The sequence below is a fragment of the Leuciscus leuciscus genome, assembly GCF_965113295.1.
Source record: "Leuciscus leuciscus genome assembly, chromosome: 22".
NCBI lineage: Eukaryota > Metazoa > Chordata > Actinopteri > Cypriniformes > Leuciscidae > Leuciscus > Leuciscus leuciscus.
Window position 1 is genome coordinate 14,677,161 of NC_138746.1, and position 12,127 is coordinate 14,689,287.

Below are 12,127 nucleotides of genomic sequence, written 5' to 3' on the forward strand. Positions count from 1 at the left end.
TCCTGAATTTCTAGCTTGCTAGTAAACAAACATCCCGACTCCCAGAATTGCTGTCTAGAATACACAATTCTGTCTGTAATACATATAAGTCCAGTGAATGGACTATGAATCGTCTTAGGCCAGGGGTGTCCAAAATCGGTCCTGGAGGGCCATTGACCTACAGAGTTTAGCTCCAACCTGCCTGGAAGTTTCTAGCAAGACTTTGATTAGCTGGTTCAGGTGTGTTTAAATTAAAGCTGAACTCTGCAGGACAGTGTCCCTCCAGGAGCAGGATTGGACCCCCCTGGTCTAGTATGCCTATGAAGACTTGATTAGTTGCTGCAAGCGTGTTTAATTGGGGTTGGAGCTAAACTCTGCAGGACAGTGGCCGATTGGAAATCCCTGTCTTAGGCTATGCTTGATATTTTATTGAATTCCACATCACACTTTCTGGGAAATAATCATAACATTTTAAGAGTTTCGCTTGATCACCAAGTGACTGCAAATGTAAATCTGTCTTAATTAACCATTTTATCTTTAGAGGCCATCAATAATTGTTTGGTTATTTTATCCCCAAAAAGTGTAACTAGGTAAGAAACACAATTTATTTATTTATTTATTTGTATCATGGTGGGGGACCTTCTATTGACTTTCTATTGACACAAAGGCATTGCATTTTTAGATATTCAGTAAGACATTATTTAGTATGTTTTGAATATTTGGTCCCCACAATGTCTGCAAACCCCCCCCACACACACATTCACAGATGAGGTTGTTGATGCAGACTGAACTGAAGGCCAGTGGCCCGAAGGAGACGTGGTCATCACTGGGCTTCTCTCTGACCCATCTGAGTCATTAAAGCTCAAATGAGATACATGACAAAGACCTGCCATTTTATAAACAGTCATGCTAGCCTTCAGCTAACTGCACCAAGACAGATACCTACCTAATGTCTGCAACACGAGACCAGGGTAAACAGGCACACAAACATTTACTGACTTAAATGCACATACAAAATCTCACAGAGCTATGAGCTGGAATATATGAGGAGGTCAGTGGATGGAACAGTGTAATAAAGGCCAAAAAGTCAATATTGTTTCTTTCCTGAAGTTCAGCACAGCTTCGTTAGACAGACTGTCCCCTCCAGCGTCCATCTTGCCAGTCCTGTCTCTATGCCACCCTGCCCTCATGTCACAACACATTTAGGAATCAGTTCTGTGTGAGGTGGGGGTGTGTATGCATGTGTGTGTGAGGGCAATCAAGACAGACGGATGCAGCGGCCGGGTGGCGATGGGCGTGTGTGTGTGTTGGTGCCACCGCTGTGGCCCTGCCTCTCTGTGGCTACCCTTCTCCACAGCGAGCAGCCCTCCAGCCATGGATTTGATCTTTGCAAAGGCTAACATCTGTCGGCTGTCATTTTAGAGAGATTGATGACAGGCCGGGGAATGGAATGGAGGGAGGGAAGGATGGATGGGGAAGAAGGAGAAGAGAGGGGTGAAGGGGGTGAGAGAGTCGAACTAGAAGGATAAATGGCGACTGTGCCAGTTTAGGGCTGATGGTGGGAGGATGGTGTCATTTTCAAGAGAGATAGAAAGAGAGTGCCACAGTCTTAAAGGACTGCTGAGGGTCAAGAGTGTGATGTTATCAAGAACGAAAAATAATATACATTCCTGTAACCATGTGCATTATACCAACTACAGTAGGCTTAAATGGGTTATGCTTTACAGTGTGATATTGAGTGATGGACACAGTACTGTCGCAACTATTTCAAAGCAGCGAGATGGCATTGACAATCTCTACATTTGCTAACATTACATTTTACAAATCGTATTCTGTCAGCTGTTCAGAGTTACTACGATAAGACTAGTGATGTCTGATTCATGAATGATTCATTTTTTTAAGATGGTTATTTTCAGTGAATTGTTTAGCAACAACCGTTTACAATTCTGAAACGGTTCACAATTTAGTCTAAATCATTTGGGCAGCTCACTCACACACTGAATTTGTTGTCATTTTTTCTCACTTAGTAAAACAGTAATGGAATAATTTACAAGCAGCTCCTTCGAGTCAGACTTGGGATCATGTCTTGACTCATACTCGACTCTCTTCTGCTCTCTGTCTTGACTCAAACTCGAATGAATTGGTCTCAAATACAACACTGCTTCAGAACAAAGAAAAGAAAACAAGCGGATGTGGATGGGGAATCCAATGTGGATTTTTGAAAAAAGCAAGTCTTGCAGAGGGTACTATCGTAGCACCATGGTATTTTTTGAAGTACTTTGGAGTAAATACAAATACTGTAAATGTACAAAGCTACTTTTGAGCTACTTTCTCTTTGGGGTAACTTTCAGCTTAGCGAGCTACATTTGTTCTACATTCTGCTAATACCACACTAGGACACATAATTCAAGTAGTATTACTACTCCAAGTCTTCCCAAGACAAATGGAATACATGGATGTCTGTACATGCATTTTCATAAATAATCCACTATAGTGTGTGTGTGTGTGTGTGTGTGTGTGTGTGTGTGTGTGTGTGTGTGTGTGTGTGTGTTGTGTGTGTGTCTGTGTACCTGCACAGAGAGATGAAGTGGACTCTGACCCTTTGCACATGTTAATTCACCATCAGGCAGATCCCTCACTACTTTCTGTCTTTTGTTTACGAGTTAATGGAATTGGGGTCAAGAGGATATGTGTAAAATTCAGTATATCTGTGCTCTTCACATTTATAAAGCAAGTAATTGTTTAAAACACCCTGGCTTTCTGTCTACAGTTCACTAATGGAAAGCTGATATGTTTTTATGTATGATATAATGAAAGCATTTTAATCATGTTTGTTAGAAATAGGAACAAAAACAGTTCAGACATTTCCAGATAGGCCGTGGAGAAATATTTGAATATGTTTTCCAATTTACTTAGCTCCTCCTTAGTACTATTTATTTATTTAAACACTACACTCACTCCCTTAATGGTCAAACACTTCAATGCATTGGATTATTGTTATTGCATTAAATTATTATTATTATCCTGTATGAGTATAAGTTAGAGCATTCTGTTTTGTGGGTGAATGGGAGTGAATGGGGAGTGGAATGTCTTCATGGTAAAAATGTAGCTAAAGGAGAATGGAGAAGAACAAGTCATTTCAATAGCCCCAAACATAAGGCCTCTACCGCATATGTTCCTCTTGACTTGTTGCAACACAATACAAAGTGCTGTACAACTTCGAAAGCTCATTAAACATGCAATTGAAGTCCCCTATACTCCTCTAAAAAGCATGAAGAAGACCAAGGCCATGCACAGAAATGGGGGGGGGGGGGGGGGGTTGGTATCACAATAAGTAATACAAATCAGTTTTTAACAATTACACAGTTTACACAGGCTTTATCAAAGACCCAACATTTCTTGAGGACAGCTGCGTGAATGTCTTTATAACTATCATTAAAAGCTACACTGTAAGCTTTGCAACCTGTGCAGATAGTGTGGATTAAATAAGTGCATTCATCCAAAACAAGTCTACTGATCTGAATGTCATTAAAAAAATCATCCTTCTAATAAATCAATCACTAATGTATGCATTTGTCAAAGAGCACACCACAATTTAATGTCTACTGATAACATTTGCACCATTCATTATCCTGCATCTCACTCTTGACATAAACCTGGATTCTCAGAATCAATATTAAAGTGCTCTTTTCTTTCATCATGGGAATATGGAGTAGAAGAGAATGCATCTTTGTCCTCCTTGTATATAATAGGAGAGTCAGAAAAAAATGCAAAAGGATGTTATGCAAATGCGCTTTTTAAGTCGAGCGTAGCATCTTGTCATGACACTGTCTATATTTAAAGCAGGTCACCTTAAACCCACCCCTGCTGCCTCATGACAGTGACATCTGGATGCAGCGTGCGCACACACACACACACACACCTCTGCTGTCGCTGGCTGAATCTGAGAGAGAGTGTTTATGCAGATGATAATGCACACCGCAGCTAATACTCCATCATTCCAATGCAGAAAACACAGATTCAGTCGCCCAACAAGCCACAACAGAGGCTCTCCATCCTGCAGAACACACACCCTAGATTCCAGCATGTTCAACATTTTACATGGTAAAGATTCTGATTATGCATGCATATCAGTATCTGTTCAGGGCTGCGTGTGTATGAGAGCAGGAGCGGTAGAGAGAAAGAGAGGGAGGAAAATAAAGAAGGACAGGTTGTGTGTGAGGGATAAGAAGACTGACCACAGCTTGCTCCCTCCCCCCTCCGCCAGCAAGGCCGAATTTCAATAATTTCATCAGTTCATTTGCCTCTTAGAAATGCCGGGAGCCTTTTTCCATCTCCTTCCTGCGTTCTCACTCTCGCCTTGACCTAGATTCGTGCAGGGAAAGTGACATGTCTGCCTGGCCAGAGAGCGGCCGGCCGCGCTCCGCAGCTCAAGTGCCTATAAAAAATGACTCCCTATCTCCAAATAAGAATAATGAAAAGCAGTGCCATGACAGATTGGACATAGATGAGATTGCTGCTGTGACTATGCATGCGTCGCTTGCCGGCTTTGCATCTGAAATGGAAAAAGGGTGGGTGGTGGGTGTCAGGCTGTCGCTTCTGACGTTAAAGGGACATGGTCCCTCAACCTTTCACTCAGAGCGCGTGCAAACACACACACACGGCACATAAGATTGCTTGGCCTCTGACCATATCTTCTTTTCACACATGGCAAGACCAGAGCCCTCCATGCAAGCTACCTCTGTCAAATAAAACACATTCTCAGACAACATTACAGAAGCGGAGAGGACGTCAGAGTGATGTACATATAGGAAGCGTACTAAAATCAAACTTGTTAAATAAATCTGCAAAGCGGACGGAATTCTTGTCAGGGCACTTTGTAGAGATTAGTAAATCAATTAGAAAGCTGAGAGCCAGCCATTATAGACAGGAGGTTCAGCAGTGGCAGCAGCCAAGATGGCGGGTGGTGTGGCATGATGCCAATGGACACATGCAAACACCTGTTACTGCCTGTGCGCGTGTAGAGGAAAAGATATTTCAACACTTACAATGTGTTTCCTGTATGTCGCTACCCCTTGCTCCAATTATGGAAATTGATCCAATTAATATCAATTTATGGTCAAAAGTGCAACTTCATATCTCACAATGTAACTATTTATTATTGAAAAATGTATCTGCGCAATTAGCAGAAAAAGCTTCCACAAAAGACACAGAAACATTCTAAATACTCATTTTTAAAAGTAATGTCTCCTATTAAAAAAATATTAAGCAGCACAAGTGTTTGCAACATTGATAATAAGAAGTGTTTCTTAAGCACTAAATCAGCATTAGATTGATTTCTGAAGGATCATGTGACACTTAGGACTGGAGTAATGAATGCTAAATTTCAGCTTTGCCATCACTGGAATTAATTACATTTTTAAAGTATATGAAAATAGGAAACAGTTGTTATTTGTATTTTTTAAATTTTTATATATTACTCTTTTACTGTTTACTTGATCAAATAAATGCAGAATTGTCAACCATAAGAAACTTAAAAAAAAACAAAAAACAAACATCTTACCAACCTCAAGCTTTTGAACGTTAGTGTGTGTGTGTGTGTGTGTGTGCTACTATACAAAACTAATGTTAAATTTACTCCTGCTGTCAACATATAGGCCTATAGAAGCGTAACTGAAATCACATGATTTACAACTACTTGACACCAACCCAAAATGTCAACTAGTGGCAGAACTAATGAACTAGTTGATGCAAACTTTACACCATTCATGCAGTGCAACATCCCAGGATAAAATGTGCACAGTGGCACAGCTTCCTGCCATCTTGAGGGTATCTAACTGCAGCCTAAACCAGTCTAATGATGAGACGATGCCATGTCAGATGCCATTGAATTTTTCACACCATAGGACTGTTGACTGATGGGAGCTGATGTTGTTATGTTGAGCCATGGGCATCAGAGTGGGAAGAAAGGTCACTTGTGATTGTCTGTGACCCAATAAGGAGGCTTTTCACCCTCCAAAGGCTTCACTGATGTGACATTTGGTAGATATGTCCAAACAGGCATATGCACAGACACAAACACTTTGACAGCATTCACAGTGACCCTTTAAGCTAGACTGGACATAATTAAGATCTGGCCTTGCCCACGTACATAAAAATAGCACACGGGACACAGTTCAATACTGTCATACTGGAAGCACAGTTCACCCAAAAAATTTAAATTCTTACTCACCTTCATGTCATCTGACCCCACTGACTTTTCAAAAAAAAAAAAAAAAAAAAAAAAAAAACCTTTCAAGAGAGTTGTTTTTTCTTCTAAATATCTTCTTTGATGTTCCACAGATGAAATAAAATCATACAGGTTTTGAACAACATGTAGGTAAATAAATAATGACAATTTTAATTCTTGAGTGAACTATCCCTTTAAGTTCAAATTCTGGGCTAAAGACAGAATTCGGATTAGGTGCACCATCTCAACCACATGCATTTCTGATTTTAACACACTCTACAAATGGTATTTAACAGTATAGTTACTGGCTTATCAGCTAATACAAAAAAAAAAGAGAAAAAAGAAAACATGTTAGAAACTATTCCATGCATGTACCCTGATTCATCCACAATCCTTTGCTCGGGAGGGGGTGAGACTGTTGCGGGGGGATGATGTGGACAGGTTGGCACCAGAAGCATGTCGCGGTTAAGCAGAAATTAAGCTGACATGACCCTGCATAGAGCAGGTAAACAGAAAGCCTGCTTTGCCTGAGGTTACCATATGGCAGCAACGCCAGCAAAGCGACCTGGTGGCTTCAGCTTTGCTTGTAGGGGATGTTTTGCTACCTGCTGTCCTTTTTGTTCGGTTTTGCTTTCGTTGCCGTCTCTCAAACTGTGACAGGCCCTGGCTGAGAGCAATGGGATGTCAGGTTTGAAAAAAAAAAAAAAAGGAAAAAAACAGCTACACACTTTACACACATACTACAGCAAGTGAAAAGAAGAAAAGAGAAATAGAGGTGTGGAGAGAGCGAGAGAGAGGGAGCTTTGACTGTGGGTTGCCAGCCATATGGTGTTGGGTCTGAATGCAGGGCTCCTTAAGTGAAATTTCTGGAATGACCCGAGGCGATGAGCAGAGCAGTCTCCGCACGGGGAGACCGGCCTCACTCTAAAACAGTTTCTGCAAATTATTGATGAATTGATGCTTAAACGCTATGGCAGTGATACCTGCACCCACTCCTGACGGTGACTCAGCCTGAAAAGCTTGTATTCTCTTTAAAACAAACGTGTATATTTGCATATGCTTGACTGGTACATTATTTTGTGACATGGCGATGTACAAAAATGGAAACCTAAAGCAGTTCAGTGTGCATTGATTTTTAAGAAATTAGCATAGATATTCAGAAAAATAAAGAAGAATAATCTGCCCCCAGCTTCCATGAGTTCTGAAGGGGGGCGTTGTTGAGGAGACATGTGTTGTGATGCCTCAAAGACATGCATAAATTATGAGATGGCGAGGGCCTCTGAATAAGAGAAAATGTTAATTATCAAGATAGTCATTGCCCCCCTTTTCTTTAACCCCCCTACCCCTTTCTTTTCTTTCTCTCTAATTTTTTTTCCTCTTTTTTTGGGGTATTGTTAATTAGCCTTATTACAATTCTAATTGGTTGAGTTTTACCCATCTTAGTCGATGACAGCATAGTGAAGCTATTAAAACAGATCCTCAGTGGGGTGAAAAGTCTAATCAACCAATCACCTCTGATATCCCAGAAATGAGCCTTGGAATATAATCATTTTGATCCTTTGTCCTTGTAAAGTGTGCTTACTTCTATTGTGTTAATTTGAGTGCCGTGTGTTTGTTTAGTTTAGTTTAAATACGTCCGTTTAAACACTTGGTTGTCTGAATATAGTTTTACTATAAAATTATCACAAAAAAAATGAATACTGTAATTAAATTATCATTAACTGAAGAGCATTTTTTTTTATGCTATACTCATATGCAAACAAAAGTGAAGAGAGAGCGAGAGAGAGAGAGAGAGAGAGAGAGAGAGAGAGAGAGAGAGAGAGAGAGAGAGAGAGAGAGAGAGAGAGAGAGAGAGAGAGAGATGTTAGAATAATTCTCTAACGGTGGAAAGAGTCAGTGGTGCCTATTGACAGTTCAGGGTAAATTGGTACCGCTGTCTTCCTGCCAGGATCCAAACCCTGAACAGAATAAACACCCTCGTTAAACACTGTCAGAAATGCTGACTATTAAGTCAAACCAGACAATGTGCTAATTAGTACATTTGCATATGATCATGCAAATAAAAAAGCTGAACCCAAACCTGTATTTGCATGTAGCACAGTTGGGCTCTGTGCTGGAGGCTTGCTGTGGAGCAGAGGAGGTTACCACCGCCATCAGCTCACTGACCAGTTTATACTCACAACACATGCATATTTCTTCACAAACTGCGTTATAATGAACTAAAGTACTTAAAAAAAGTAAAGTAAACCTAGACTAACCAGAAATGTTTACTTAATATCTGATTAAGAGACAGATGATGGATGGATGGATGGATGGATGGATGGATGGATGGATGGATGGATGGATGGGTGGATGGATGGAAAGATAAAAAATAAAATAAAAAAAACACGTAGTTGACCACTGTGCTGTACAATACCACACTAAAATGAAATAAACATAAAAAGTAAATATAAAGACTGCAATGCAATAAGAACAAAAAGGAGTACATCAGAACACAGATAAATGATGAGTCCTCAAAAACTCTAGGAACAATTAGTATATGCCTGGGAGGAGATGAGGGGATGGATGGATGGATGGATGGATGGATGGATGGATGGATGGATGGATGGATGGATGGATGGATGGGTGGATGGGTGGATGGATGGATGGGTGGGTGGATGGATGGGTGGATGGATGGGTGGGTGGGTGGGTGGATGGATGGATGGATGGATGGATGGATGGATGGATAGTCCTCCATTAAAACATTTCACAACAAACTACTAAACAGCAGAATCAGATTTAATGTGTAGAGGCGACTATAAATGATCATTTCTTTATTAAAAAGTAATGCAGCAGAGTTAACTTTGAATTAAATTATATTTGCAAGGCATTACTGGACTCATCTAAGTAAATGGTTCGAAATCCCTGAGGAGACGTGGCTCATGCCGAATAAAAGCACTCTCTTCATTTGAGCATCTCTAAAGGTTAACTCCTCCTGGACAAGATGCCTGAGGAAAGACCAATCTAAAGTCTACCAAAGTGTTTCCATGCTACATCACATAGAATGAGGGCTGAACTCAAAGGTGCTGGGAATAGTCAGGCATTTTTAACTCCTTATTTTCATTTACTGTACATTTGTAAAGGACAAGAGGTAGGCGATCAGTTCAGCCCACTAACAGATATGTGACACTTAGCAGTGCTAACTGACGTAACCTACTGATAATTCAGGACTGTACCATATAGTTAAAGTCAGACTTAAAAGCCAAGCATTATTCTTTAAAAGTCCAGCATCCAGTATATTGTTTAAAAAAATAAAAAAAAGCTGAAGAAAATAAGTGTTGTTTTTTTTCCTTTACAAATAATTGCATTCGTTCTTGCAAAAACATTATACATAAATAAATAAAAAAGATAGTGTTTTATTGTTAAATGTACAAGCTATATGTACAATTAATTTTTATATAAATTTTAAATGTTACACATTAAAATTCTTCTGATAGCCCTGTAAATAAAGTTATAACCAACATATGGCTATGAAGATAGAACAATAAGTCTAAACAAGCCCTTCTCGTTTACACTATATACACTCATACACAAACTCAGACACAAAGCATGATTAGTACACTATACCATATGTTTCTGTTTTAATTGCTAGCATTTGATCCAGCTCTCGCACACTCAGGCTGTGGGACTTCATATCATAAAAAGAAAAAAACTGCGTGACCATGATTGAGTGAGATAGCTGAAGTCTCAATGTAGCGCTCTCAGGTCCGGGCACTCCGTCAGCTCAGGGCGCAGAAGTGCTCCGGACTGACACAGAGGACACGGACAGGGCATCGCTGTGATATCAATTTTACTCAAGCTTTTCTCCACACTCACAGAGAGGCGAAAGGCAGCTCGTGTTACCCAGGGGAGGGGTGTTCAATGTCGTCTTCCTGCTCACTGAGAGCCGATGGCCTCCAATTGAGTGCAGATGCAGGCATATCATTTGAATAAAGAAATACCTCTGATCTATGGTATTATCTTGACAAGACAGCGGATAATCAGCTGCTCTGAGCTCGGCCATTACTGAACTCTTTTGTTTTACTTTTCAGCACAAATCAACCCCTGCCTTTCCCCTGACAGCTCCTATTTTACTTTGCCTCTGTTTGCTTCCTGTCTTCCTTAAGGACAGAAACACAATGTGAGCATACCGTGAGCATAACGCATAACACAACGTGAGCTTCGCCATTCTCATTGCCACCTTCAATGTGCAATGGATGTTAAAATAAATAAATATAGAAATATGAGATTTAAGACAATCAGAAACAAATCAATAATGCAGACTTTCAATATGACAGATTAATTAGACAACGATGAACTCACTACTTTTGTGTATATAAGACATTCCAGTTGTTTTAGCAACTGATTCAGTGAAATTATTTTGTAAAACAGATAACAGCACAAAAGAAAACTACAGCAGAGTACTGGGATTTGGTGTTCACTAGAACTGTAAGAGGCATATGTATAGTTCACAGTCATTGTGTCAGTGTTTCTTATTATTATCAATTGTGTTCCTTAAAGTCGGCATGAAATCATGATCGACAGTTCTTTTTTACACAATGTTGCAGTGGTTATTATAGATGATTTATCCGTGCACATCATTATTTTATTTATTTAATTCATGAAATTCATATTTAATCAAAAATGTTAACCTCCCCTCCTCCTTGAACTGGTGTCTGTTCTCTTCATGAAGTGTGTCTTTGCAAAGGGTGGGACTATACATCCTCCAAAACTGACTGCAAACTGTCCATCCAATCAATTCCAGACAAAATCAAATCCCGCCCTACATTTTTCTCATTGTTATATATGAAATATAATTGTTTTGTAACAAATGTAACAGTCTTTGTCAGTTTTGGTTTTAACACTCTTCTCCATCATTTGATGAATTGCTGCTGCTATAATCACTATAGAAATTGTACACAACTGTCTCTTTTAAATTTTATATTTTAAATATAATTAGCCTAATTTATATAATATAAGATCATATACATAGTTAAACATGAGCATAATTTACTTAGTGATTTTGGAAAAAAAAAGGCATGTTTGCTCTTCATTTAAAAATGTAAATAGTCATGACACAGCACTATTAGCGTCTGGTTACACTGGATTGTGGGAAATTTGTGAATAAGATGCAGTTTTGTGCACTGAAATAAACTAAAAATGTTGAGTGAATTCGTCCTTCCCTGTTTACAAAAAGAGACGCTCTAAAAGAAAAAGAAAAGTACTCTTTTGAGCTAAGACCATCTACCACTCTCTCCAACTCTGCCATACAGGAACACAGGAATTAACAAGACAGTAATATTCACGAATGCACCTGCTATGGTTACAATACGCTGAGTGTGCTTTGTTATGCAGTAATATACTGAGCTGTAGTCTCAAGTGACATGCATAAGCATAGGTGGTATCCAGAACACTATAAAAGAGAGACAAAAATAGACACTCCTCTACTCTAAGTGTGTTTGAACATGAGCATAACAGGGAGGAAATCCACACGTCATGGCTGTTTTACACACACACACACACACACACACACACACACACACACACACACACACACACACACACACACACACACACACACACACACACACACACACACACACACACACACACACACACACACACACACACACACACACACACACACACACACACACACACACACACACACACACACCTCATCATCATCATCATCTGCAAGAACTCTCCAGATCCCTCCTCTTTTAGACACCAAAAGTTAAATATATATTTAATAGGCTTAGAGATTCAGAAATCTAAAGATTTTTCCATTGGCTCAACTGTGGATTTTTTTTCTCTCTCTTTGCATTTCTTCCATTTGTTTCGTGTTCGCTCTTTTCATCTCCATCTGTTTCAGGATGCACATATTCTGCACCACGTTAT

At 39.7% G+C, this 12,127-nt stretch overlaps 1 protein-coding gene across 4 annotated transcripts in view; it reads right to left on the minus strand.

The window, feature by feature from the left end:
• The window catches only part of LOC309487264 (uncharacterized protein), a 315,296-nt gene that overhangs the window by 38,377 nt on the left and 264,792 nt on the right, over positions 1-12,127 (minus strand). The window lies entirely within an intron of this gene.